Source organism: Medicago sativa, chromosome 6, assembly GCF_051527215.1.
Source record: "Medicago sativa cultivar Bolivia chromosome 6, Bolivia_mono, whole genome shotgun sequence".
Lineage (NCBI taxonomy): Eukaryota > Viridiplantae > Streptophyta > Magnoliopsida > Fabales > Fabaceae > Medicago > Medicago sativa.
Window position 1 is genome coordinate 40,911,158 of NC_140754.1, and position 13,387 is coordinate 40,924,544.

Genomic DNA, 13,387 nt, shown 5'->3' on the forward strand with positions numbered 1-13,387 from the left:
TTCAAAAAGGTTTCAAAAGCTTCGAAAACGAAACCCTAAGAGACAGATCTGAACATTTTAACCGTTCGTTTGTAAAATCAAGATCAAATTCATCACTAGCAGAAAAGATAGCATAGATTAAAGCCTCGTTTCAAAAAAGTGCGAAAAGATTCAAAGAAAATCTGAAGACCGTACAGTTGAGCTTCGATCTACATAGATCTAAGAGTCCTTTGCAATTTCTGATGCTTGATTCATGCTTAGATTAAAAAACGAACGGTAGAAAGTCTTAGATCGTAAAGTTTTGATGAGTCTAGGGTTTCATCGTCGCCGGCGGTGGCTGTTTCCGCCGGAGAAGACGGTGGAAAGTCTAGAGAGATGAGAGGAGAGAACGAGAGAAGAGAGAGAGAGATGTGTTAAGAATGAGGTCTGGACCGGTCTCATACCTTATATAAGGTGTTGAACCGGTCCGGTTTGTTTTTGACTCGGTCCCCTTGCATCTCCACCGTCGGATCTAGGTCAAGTGTTCCTGGATCAATCCTGCGTTCCACAGGCTTCCTGGTGATCCAGGATCCATTTGTGTTTGGGTTGGGCCTTAAGCCCGTTTCTTTTTCTGTGTTTCAGTGTTTTTTTGCTATCTTCATGCTTTTGTTTGATAATCACACCCCTGGCATGCTTGGAATATTTTAGAAAATTCTAGGAAGATTTATAGAGTTTTTTTAGTACTTTTGTGATGTTTTATATTGATTTCATGCTGAAAAACTTAGCAAAAAAATATATTTGAAGCTTTTTCTTATTCTTGTCAAACTTAGCAATTTTCTTGCCAATTTTTAGCCTAAAAATCCTTTAAAAATTCTAAAAAATTTTCATACACATTTCTTGATGACTTTGTGGTGTTTTTGTGTCAATCTTACATAATAAAAATTGGTGAACATAATGTGGATATTTTTCTTACTATTTTGTGGTATTTTGTGCTAAAAATGAATGGAAATTTACTTGATTTTAATCCAATTTGCTTAATGAATTTTGGTGACCTATTCCACTTGATTCCATAGGATTTTAGCTACTGTTTGTGTTTAATTTTGTTGCATAATTGTGAATTTTGGTTAGTTACTTGGCTTACAAGTCATTGTGTAGTTAAATAATGTAAACATGATTAAAATTTGCTCTAAAATGTCAAGTAAACCATGTAGCCTTAATTCCCACTTCAAAACTTGCTTCTAAACCTTTAAAATGTAATTGGAATGTGAGAATTATAGGTTACTTGGTTCTTGCATTTTATGAGCAAATTTTAACCATGTTTGCACTTATTTTCTACCTTTTACATTCTAATATTTCTCTTACTTCATTTCCTTTAATATTGTCATGTGCTACTAACCATTTATTCATTGTTTCATATTCATCATAAGCATCCTCATTGCATCCCATTTTCATCTCTATTTTCTTCTTGCAATATAATTTGTACCAAAAGTTAGAATGTAAACACTTAGGAAATTTTGTAATATTCTTTCATGCTTTTAATTTCTTGGCAAAGAGGCCATAGAATGTATCTAGGGTATGATGTAAAGGACAATGGACTCTAATGATGTACACCGACACAAGCACCGACACATGCACACACACCACTATAGCTAGAATATGCATGTTTAGATGTATGTTTAGGATTGTATGTTTAGATGAATGTCTAGGATTTATACTTAGAAAAAATCAATTTTCCAAAAAAATATGAACAACATCACTCAAATATTTTTCAAAATAAACCTTGGGATCAAAATCCCATTGAGTTTTCCTTTTTCATTTTCTTAATCAAATTTCAATGAAAAATAACCATACTTAGACCACATTTTGCAAATAACTAATCCCACCTCACATTTTCCAATCTCATGCCCTTGAGGCCTCTTTCTATTCTTCAAACTCCATTTTCAAACTTAAAATCAACCAACAAAACAAAAAACATTTTTGAGAGAGAACTACGGTGGATTTGATCCCTTAAACGGGTACGTAGGCAAGGAACAAAATTCCTTCAATTCAACTAAAATAAAAATCCAAAAACATCCTTCTCCCTCAAATTCTTCACTTAGAAACTCTTAGGTTTAAATAACATCTTTCAAAATAGCATTTAAAAATAAAGCGCGCGCGTAGAAATTAAAGACGGTTCCTATAGGTTACTATAGTCGTTATGGGTGCCTAACACCTTCCCGTAGCGAAAACAACTCCCGGACCTCGATTCTCAAGGGTTTTGCTTACTTTTTCCCTTCCCAAGAAAAAATAAGATATCACCGGTTAAAAGGTTCAAACGTAATCAATGTTTGACACCCGAAAACCAAGATAAAACAAGACCGAAGGTGACTGCCATTGAGGAAGCTAAAGATTTAAACACTTTAAGTGTCGAAGATCTTGTTAGTTCTCTCAAAGTTCATGAGTTAAGTCTTAATGAACATGAGTCTACTAAGAAGAGTAAATCAATAGCTCTTCCATCCAAAGGCAAGTCATCAAAAGCTCTCAAAGTGGTTGAATCTGAAGAGGAAGAACAGTCAAGTTCAGATTCTGAACCAGATGCTGCAGAAATGGCCATGCTCTCAAACAGACTTCAATATCTGGCCAAGAAGAACAGAAAGTTTCTCTCCAGAAGGGGTAACTCCAGAAGCTCAAGGAAAGAAGATCAGAAGGGATGCTTCAACTGTAAGAAGCCAGGTCACTTCATTGCTGAATGCCCTGATCTTCAAAGAGAAAAGTCAAAGGACAAGTCAAAGAGGTCTACATTCAAACCAAGCAAATTCAAGAAGCAGATTAAGCAGAGTTTAATGGCAACCTGGGATGATTTGGGTAGTGAATCTGGATCTGATAAAGAGGAAGCTGATGAAGATGCAAAGGTAGCTGTTGGGTTGGTAGCAACAGCAACTTCAGAAGCTGGGTCAGATTCAGACTCAGAAGATGAAAATGAGGTATATTCCAAAATTCCCAGAGATGAACTTGTTGAGTCACTTAAAGAACTTCTTACACATTTTGAAGTAAGAACCAATGAGTTGAAGGATTTAAAAGAAAAATATGCTGATTTGGTACAACAGCAAAAATCAACTTTATTGGATCTGAAAGCTTCTGAACAAGGGCTTAGGGGCTTTGACTTCATGTGTAAAACATATGAAGATCAGCTCAGGTTCTTATGTCAGAAGCTACAAGAAAAGTGTAATGAAAAACCTTTAAGTAACCATGAAATTGCTCTTGAAGATTTTATTATATCTGGCATTGACAGAAGCAGAGTGGCTTCTATGATTTATAGCATTTACAAGAACAATGGCAGAGGAATTGGCTTTCCAGAAGTGAAACTGGAGAAAACCAATCTAAAGTCTTGTTGTGAATGCATCAAGGAAGGTCTGAAAACATTCTTTGTACCAGAAGGGGCTGAGTTGGAAACTGTTGTTCAATCAGAACCTGAAGCTTCTAGTTCTAAGGCTAAGATTACTTCAAAGCCAAAGAACTCTAAGTCAAAGGCTATGATCAAATCTGATTCCAAAACTTCAAAGGTTAGGATCCTGAAAAGATCAGAACCTATTCCTCAGAGTCTGGTGAAACCAAAATCTGGGGTTCTGAAGTCTAAGTTTCAGAAGAAGACAGTTACTGCTTCTGAAGTACCAAAACCTAAGGTGATGGTTAATCAGAAGCAACCCAACTCACAGCACAAGGTACAAGAAGTGAAGAGTAAAGCCTTAAGTACTAACCTTCCAGGACCCATAGAACAATGGGTACCTAAATCTAAAAATGTCAATGATGCAGGTATGTCTAAGAGCAGTGCCAAAGCAAAGATCATGGTACCTAGACAGTGGTTGCTCAAGACACATGACAGGAGACAAGTCCATGTTCCTCAGCCTAACAATGAAAGAGGGAGGAAATGTGAAATTTGGAGGCAACCAGTCAGGCAAGATCATAGGTACAGGAACTATTGGTAACTCCTCTACCTCAATTAATAATGTATGGTTGGTAGATGGTCTTGAACATAACCTTTTGAGCATTAGTCAATTTTGTGATAATGGTTATGATGTGCTTTTTGAAAAACCCAACTGTACAGTAATCAACAAGGAAGACAAATCCATTGTGTTCAAAGGAAAGAGAGTTGACAATGTCTATAAAATCAATTTTTCTGAACTGGCTGATCAGAAGGTGATGTGCCTACTATCAGTGAATGATAAGAAATGGATGTGGCACAGAAGGTTGGGACATGCTAACTGGAGGTTAATCTCTAAGCTTAGTAAGTTACAACTTGTGAAAGGGCTACCAGACATTGACTATTATTCAGATGCACTCTGTGGTGCATGTCAGAGAGGGAAAATTGTGAAATCATCTTTTAAAACAAAAGATATTGTTTCAACCTCAAGACCTTTAGAATTACTCCATATTGATTTATTTGGACCAGTAAGTACTGCATCCTTATATGGAAGTAGATATGGATTAGTCATTGTTGATGATTACAGCAGATGGACTTGGGTGAAATTCATAAAGAGTAAAGATGTTGCGTGTGATGTATTCAGTAGCTTCTGCACTCAAATTCAATCTGAAAAAGAATCAAAAAATTTTGAAAGTCAGAAGTGATCATGGTGGAGAATTTGAAAATGAGCCATTTGAAGCTTTTTGTGAAAAACATGGAATTTTCCATGAATTCTCTTCTCCTAGAACACCACAACAAAATGGGGTTGTAGAGAGAAAGAATAGAACTTTACAAGAAATGGCCAGAACCATGATTCATGAAAACAATTTACCAAAACATTTTTGGGCAGAAGCAGTGAATACAGCATGCTATGTTCAAAACAGGATCTATATTAGACCTATTTTGGAGAAAACAGCATATGAACTCTTTAAAGGAAGAAAACCCAATATCTCTTACTTTCATCAATTTGGATGTACATGTTACATTCTGAACAACAAGCTCTACCTAAAGAAATTTGATGCCAAGGCCCAAAGAGGAATCTTTTTAGGTTACTCTGAAAGGTCAAAGGCATACAGGGTGTATAATTCAGAAACACTCTGTGTTGAAGAATCTATGCACGTTAAATTTGATGACAAAGAGCTTGAAGATAAAACTTCAAAGCAAGGTGAAAGTTTTGCAGAGATACAGGTTCCTGAAGCTACTCCAGAACCTGATCAGATAGCTGAGTCTGAAAATAGTCCAGAAGCTGAACCCACATCAGAAGCACAAGATGAAGCTGCTTCTGATGAAGCACAAGATGACTCACATCAAGAAGATCCTCCCAGAAACACATTCAAACACAAGTCTTCACATCCTGAAGAGCTAATCATTGGAAACAAAGATAGTCCAAGAAGAACAAGATCACATTTCAGACAAGAAGAGTCAATGATTGGACTAATCTCAATGATTGAACCTACAACAGTTGATGAAGCACTTTCAGATGATGGATGGATCCTAGCTATGCAAGAAGAGTTGAATCAATTTCAAAGAAATGATGTGTGGGATCTGGTACCCAAACCTCAGCACAAGAACATTATTGGAACAAAATGGGTATTCAGAAACAAGCTGAATGAGCAAGGTGAAGTAACAAGAAACAAAGCCAGACTTGTTGCACAAGGGTATAGTCAACAAGAAGGCATTGATTACACTGAAACGTTTGCTCCAGTTGCAAGATTGGAAGCAATCAGGTTACTTCTTTCCTATGCAGTTAATCATGGCATAATATTATATCAGATGGATGTCAAGAGTGCATTTCTCAATGGTGTCATAGAAGAAGAAGTGTATGTTAAGCAACCTCCTGGATTTGAGGATATTAAATATCCTGACCATGTTTTTAAATTGAAGAAATCACTATATGGCTTGAAACAAGCTCCCAGAGCTTGGTATGATAGACTAAGTAATTTCTTAATCAAAAATGATTTTAAGAGAGGACAGGTTGACACTACACTCTTCAGAAGGACCCTTGGGAAAGATATTCTTGTTGTGCAAATATATGTTGATGATATAATATTTGGTTCTACTAATGCATCTCTTTGCAAGGAATTTTCTGAGTTAATGCAGGATGAATTTGAAATGAGCATGATGGGAGAGCTGAAGTTCTTCCTTGGCATTCAAATCAATCAATGCAAAGATGGAGTCTATGTTCATCAATCAAAGTACACAAAGGAGCTTCTGAAGAAGTTCAAACTTGAAGATTGTAAAGTGATGAACACTCCAATGCATCCTACGTGCAACCTGAGCAAAGAAGATGAAGGAACTAAAGTAGATCAGAAGCTGTATAGAGGTATGATTGGTTCTTTGTTATACCTCACTGCATCTAGGCCAGATATTTTATTCAGTGTATGCTTGTGTGCAAGATTCCAATCAGATCCTAGAGAATCTCATATGACTGCTGTCAAGAGAATCTTCAGGTATTTGAAAGGAACAACCAATCTTGGACTCCTTTATAGGAAATCCTTAGATTATAAGCTAATTGGATTCTGTGATGCTGATTATGCTGGTGATAGGATTGAAAGAAAGTCAACCAGTGGCAATTGTCAATTTCTGGGTGATAATCTTATATCCTGGGCTAGCAAAAGACAAACAACTATTGCTATGTCTACAGCAGAAGCAGAATACATTTCAGCTGCAAGTTGTTGTACACAACTACTTTGGATGAAACATCAGTTGGAAGATTATCAGATAACTGCTAACAGTATTCCCATTTATTGTGATAATACTGCTGCTATTTGTTTGTCTAAAAATCCAATTTTGCATTCAAGAGCGAAGCACATTGAAATCAAACACCATTTTATCAGAGATTATGTTCAAAAAGGAATTTTAGATATACAATTCATTGATACTGAAAATCAATGGGCTGATATATTTACTAAGCCTTTAACTGTTGAAAGATTTGATTTTATAAAGAAAAATTTGAACATGCACTTTGTATCTGATTAAATGCTTGCTTGCTCCTGAATAGGATTTTAGGTTCTGAAGTTAGTTCAGAAGCAGTAGTCCATCAGAAGCTCTTTATTGAGGTTCTGAGGAAAACTCGCTTCTGATGATGACGTCAGCATCTGAAGTCCAGAAGCTGGATTTATTGCTTCTGAATAGTTGAATTAGTGGAAACGTTGGAAGTTACCTTTTAAAAAGTAACTTTTGGCCCACTAACTTGGTAGTTACTCTGTGAACTTCTTACGTGGCCTGTATGTGTTGGTGTATAACTAAAAGGGCAATGATGATTTAAAAGCTTTGAAAGTACTTTTCACGCGCCCCCAATTTTGTCATTAATGTTATGTTTGTTTGTCTCTTTTGAATTGCAATCGTTTTACTTTTAACACTTTGTCAATTCACACACTACTCACTCACAACAAACACATTTGCTCTCAAACCTCTTGCGAAGTAAGCGCATTCTCTCAACCTTAGAACCCTAAAATCTTCATCTTCTTCAAATCTTCGTAAATCATCAAATGGCATCATCAAGCTCGCAACGAGAAGATTCAGTATCTACTTCACGAATGGTCCCTGAATATGACTACAGAGGAAGAAGCATGAAATTGGAAGAATGGGATTTGCAGGTTCAGATAGAGAATCCAGTGGACTTTGATTCTCTGAATTTTCATAGGTGTTCAATCAGAAGCTACTATGAAGAGCAAGGACTCATGGATTATTTCAAAATGTTGAATGGACCAACATATGAAGCTCTGGTTAGACACTTCTGGGTAAGAGCAAAATTCTACAACAAAGCGGCATCCTTAGCTGAGGAAAGTCAGATGGTGCTAATGTATCCTGAATTAGAAGGGAAAACAAGAGAAGAAATGGGTCTTGCGCCATTTGTTGAAGATGAAATCAGGTCCAGCATCTGTGGTATTCCAGTAAGACTTGCACAATGGCACATAGAGTATGTTCTCAAGGCTGCAGCCTCTGGATACTACTCTGGAATTGATCTTTCAGATGCTGCTGAAAAACGCATTTGGAAAAAGCAAGCCAACTTGGTGATATACAATTCTGAGAAGGAGAAGAAATATGCTGAATTGAGCATGGAAACTAAGATGCTTCTGAAGATTCAGAATGAGAACCTGTTTCCAAGTGGTGACTGTGTGAAACCAAATCTAGCTCAGAAGGTCCTTCTCCAGCACTTCATCAAGAAGGAAAAGGTGAATGTGCCCAAATACATGTTCAAGTACTTGGTAGAGTGTTTGAAACAGAGTCAGCTACTGGATAAACCCTTGGTTCCTTATGGAAGACTCCTCTCAAGAGATATTCTATCAAGGAGGTATCTTGGACAGTCTCAGTCAATCTCAAGGCTTCACAGATCAGCTACTTGACACAAAAACTGGAAAATTCATTAATGCTCATACTCTCTTGAATATGAAGCTAATCAGTGAAGTCACCAAACTTCAAACTGATTTAAGTGAATCATTTGTTAAGTCTGATCTTATGAAGGACTTTCCACCCATCTGCAAGAAGGATCCCATTGAAGTGCAGATGTACTATATCAAGGAACATTTTGAGGCAACCAATGAGAGAATCAGATTGGAAGATATTCCAGAGGAAATGTATGGTGGTGCTCTGCCACGAGCCAGAGGCAGAAAGTCAAAAAGGAAGATAACTGCAGAGCAATATCTAGAGGTTGAACAACCTGCTAAAAAGGCAAAAGTTGCTACTGACAAGCTCAAAATTGGTAGTTCATCAGTACCTTCTATTGAAGAAGCCATTGAAGACATGGATTCCAGGTTGATCATGGATGTTGGCATTTCTCTTGATCAACCTGCTATACCAAAGAGGAAGAGGAAGCCAGCCTTGAGGAGGACCAAGGATTTTCCTCATATCACCTCTACAGCTCAAGATGCTTCTGATTTGGAGTTAAAGGAGTTACAAGAGAAGAAGGCAGCAGCTGAAAAAGTCTTGGAAATTGCTGCTGAGCTACAAGAGTCTGTAGTCTCAGAAGCCAAGAAAATGTTGCAGATGACCAGTGAGTTTGCTCAAGAGGATTCTGATCCTGAACCAGAGAAGGTAATTAATATATCATCAGATTCCGCATCCAAATCATTATCAGACTCTGATGATTCTGATGATGATATACCCTTAGCTCAACTGTTTCGAAAACCAGTAAAAAGCCAATCAACATCAACCAAAACCAACGATAAGCCCTCTCAGTCAACTACTTATGAACCAGTTGGTCACATAATTAATGAGAAGTTGGCTGAACTGGCTGAGCAGAGAGAAAGAGTCATTGATACTATTTTTCGCCTTCACCCTCAACCTCTTAACATTCAACCTCTCAACATGATTCCTCCAGAAAATGTTGAGTCTACAACAGAAAAGGCCTCTGAAACAACTCCAGAAGCAGCTGCTTCTGAAAATGTTATTTCAGAAAACCCCCATCAACAAACACCTGAACCACAAAAACCCACAACACCCCCACAATCACCAATAGCCATCATTGACCCCCAACTCAACAATCAAACAACAACTTCACTACAACAACCACCAACTGAAACTGAATTTCAACCTTTACCTGAACACTCTCCAGAACCAACTCCCATGGATGTTGACATCTCTCTAGTCAATGTTCAAGACTCAACCTCCACCACACACATTGATTCTGACCAGCCTTCATCTTCAAACACACAAACACACCTTACCTTTCCAATTCCTAACCCCATTCAAGATTTAGAAATCAGTGATTCTGATCTTGAAACCCTTGATCATCCACCCACAAACATCCTGGAATCTGGATATATTAATTCTGAGCTTCTCACAATCTTGAGTCAGATGCATAATCTGGTGGATCAAAGAAGGACAATTGATCTCACAGGTGCATATGAAGACTCCTGGGCATCTCTTCAAAACCGGGCAGCTGCGGTTATTGAAGAAATCAAGGCCAAATGCATCAGAGTCAAGCAAGCTTCAATCAGAAGGCTAATGGAGCAAGTGAATCAGAGTCTTAGAGTAAGAAGTTCTACACTGCTCCTGGCAAACCAGCCTTTCTTCTTTGAAACGGATTACTTGACCAGAGAAGCAAGGCTGTGTAAGCTTCTGAAGAAACAGATGGCACAGCAGCAGCAAGAAGCTAGAGAAAGGGAACAAGCTCTTCTTCAGAGGCAACAACAACTTGAAGAACTGTTGAAGAAGAAGATTGAAGAAATGGAAGAGATGAAGAAACAACAACAAACCAACCCTTAGTTGCACACCCTTGTGTTTTTCTTTGTTTGTTGTCTGTTTTAAAATTTCTTAGTCCTTGCTTCTGAAACCATCTTGTCTTATTTCTCTTGCTTCTGAATGCTTACTGATTCTGACTGTTTAGCTGCTTCTGACAATTGATATACATGTTCATATATTTTGCTCTGACTTATTTAGTTCACTTTCTTTTATACTCTCTCCTGTTTGAGTTTTTCTCATATCTTTTTGTCTTTTATGCTTAAATTTATTTTAATTTTTTTTGATAATGACAAAAGGGGGAGTATATGTGACAAGTATTTAAAGGCTCTGAGCCCCATTAATGGCATTTGAAATTTTTGAAAACCTTCTATCATTTTTTTTTACCTTATTGGTATAAGCTATGAACGAACGAAGGAGTATCAAAATTCAAGTAAAATTAATTGAACCATTCTTCTTATCTATAAGTTAATTCTTTCAATGATTCAATTTTGTTTTTAAGCTCTGATAATATTATTGCGCGAAAAATGAATTTAATTAACCTGGATAGAACTTAGGGGGAGCTTACAAACCTCACCTTAAAGACTATCAGACTCAGAGGGAGTTTGAGCTTACAAACCTCAGATTCTGAGCTTACAAACCTCAGAACCCCAAAGTCAACTTGTTAATTAGATTAACAACAATTGATCAATTTTAAATACTTTTGTTTGTCATCATCAAAAAGGGGGAGATTGTTGGAACAAAATGTGTTTAACAATGAACCTTAAAGGGTTTTGATGATAACAAGGTATTAAAAATTGTAAATTGGACTAGCTAATATTTGTTCAAGTGTACAGGACCATAATTATAAAGTTACATCATCATTGGTTCTGAATGAGCAAATAAAGAGCTATGGAAACAACAAAAATTTGAAGCTTGGACGCTCCTGAAGGCAACTTGCTACTGAAGAGAAAAAGCGCTCCTGAAGTCAAGCTGCTCCTGAAGAAATAGCGCTCCTGAAGTAAGCTGCTCCTGAAGAATAGTGCTTCTGAAGACAAGAGGTCCAGAAGCCACATCATCAGAAGCTGCGTCATCAGAAGCTGCAGAAGTCATATCATCAGAAGCTGCCTCATCAGAAGCCATTTCACCAGAAGCTGAATATCAACTGGATTTGCAAAGAATCAAGAATTGAAGAATTATCAATGCAAAAGCTGTCTATTGGATTCAAAAACACAAACAAAGGATTAGTGGAGTTTGCAACGGTCACTTCAAAGGTGTTTGAAGGCGTGTGTTTGCAATTTGGACGAAAGCGTTGACATTGTACGTTGTACGAATTGTACAACCACGTTCTCCACTACTCTGTTTTGTGTCCGCGCTACAGGACAAGAAAACAGCTCCAGAATACGGTTTCGCCTGCATAGATGTTCCTTTGGATAAGGAATGGATTTCAAATTTGTTCTTCATAGGACAACAGCCAAATCAGGCAAAAGATTATTGGTGAAAGATCAAGCTTCAACAACGACTCTTTGGTGTGCTGGCAATTTCACAACGTCTCTCTCACACCTCTATATAAAGGAGTGAAGACCTAGAGAATTGGTAATGCAAGAACGCTGAACGAAAGACTCACAAGATTTTCACAAGTACCAAACCTCTGCTGAAATTGTTCTGCATTCACTTAGAATTTCTGTGTCTCAAAGTCATATCTTAGAAATTCTTAAGTCCATTGAGTCTGTATCTGATTTGTATTGTGAGCACCTCTGATTGTATATCAAGTGTTCAACCTTAAACAATTTTCTGTGTAATTTTGTTTAGTTAGGAAGTCTCTTGCAGTTGTGCTTGAGCAGGAAGTCTCTTGATTGTGTTCTTGAGCAAAGGAAGTCTCTTGCTTGTGTGCTTGAGCATTGGAAGTCTCTTGCTTGTGTGCTTGAGCATTTGTAATCAGATATTACTCATAGTGAAATCTCCTTGGAAGTGCAAGGGGGACTGGACTACTTCCGGATTGTGGAAGGAACCAGTATAATTGCTTTGTGTCGTTCTTCTTCTCTCTCTCTCTCTGTTTTATTCCGCTGCATTTAGATTCTGATTATCACTTCAGAAGCTGTCTCACTTAGCTTCTGATCAGTGTGTTCAGTTTTTAGGAGAAACGAAGAATTTTTCTAAAACACAATTCAACCCCCCTTCTTGTGTTTTTCTCACCTTCAGTGTTGACGAGTCTTTCCTCTCTTCTCCCTCCTTCGACTTGTTTAACAAGTCATTCTCCTTTTTCTACTCCTTTCTGTCCCTTCGGAATTAAGAGTGTTCTTAAGACCATAGTCCCTTTTCGGTTTAATGTCCCTTCGGAATTAAGAATGGTCTTAAGTTCATAGTCTCTTCGGTAATATATGTCCCTTCGGAATAAAGAATACTTTTAAGATCATAGTCCCTATTTGGAATAATAATGTCCCGTCGGAATCAAGAATGATCTTAACGGTATATAAATATTATAACAATATTTTTCTATTTGAGGAGAAATGGTGGTAACACCATATTTGAGTGGTCATAGTACCATATTGATAGTTTGGAGAACTTAAGGGTTAGAATGGTGGAAACACCATATTTGAGTGGTCTTAGCACCATAATAGAATGGTAATAATACCATATTAAAGTGGTTTCAGTATTAAAGAGTGGTCTTAGTACCATATTTGAAGGTGTAATTATCGAACGAATAACTACAGTGCAGTAGTTAATCGAACAGTTGTAGCTGGGCTTGTTTTATCCTGGAGGCGGCGTGATTAATAGTCTACCTTGCACAATTTTGGGTAGTGCCACGAAACGTCTTAAAGAGAGCGACCTGGTCGTGACTCAACCTACTAACAACTTCGGTAGATAATAAAATTTGGAAATTCAAATACAACATTTTGAAAATCCAAAAACAACAGAATGAGTATTTGGTTTGGTTGCAAATACGTATATCCTAGCAATGCCAGAATATATAACACTACCAACTAGTTATAAGTTGGGATAATAAAATAGTCATTGCAAGGTGACAGACATAGAACACTACCGATTATCAAAATTATTAAAATTATGCTTCAGTTTTACATATCCATATTAATTAGAAGCAACCACGACGACAACAATAATTAAGCTTCAGTTTTGCATTGTTTAACTCAAGACTAAGGCAATTCTTTTAAATGGATACAACTTCTTTGTTCCAAAATACAATCTATAAGGCAGAAGATCTTTTTCCCTAACTTGAAAGAGCCAAAAGCCAACATAATTTGAACTTTCATAGTTTCATATCCGAAACAAAACACGAAAATAGTTGTTGGATGAGTCTCTAATCTC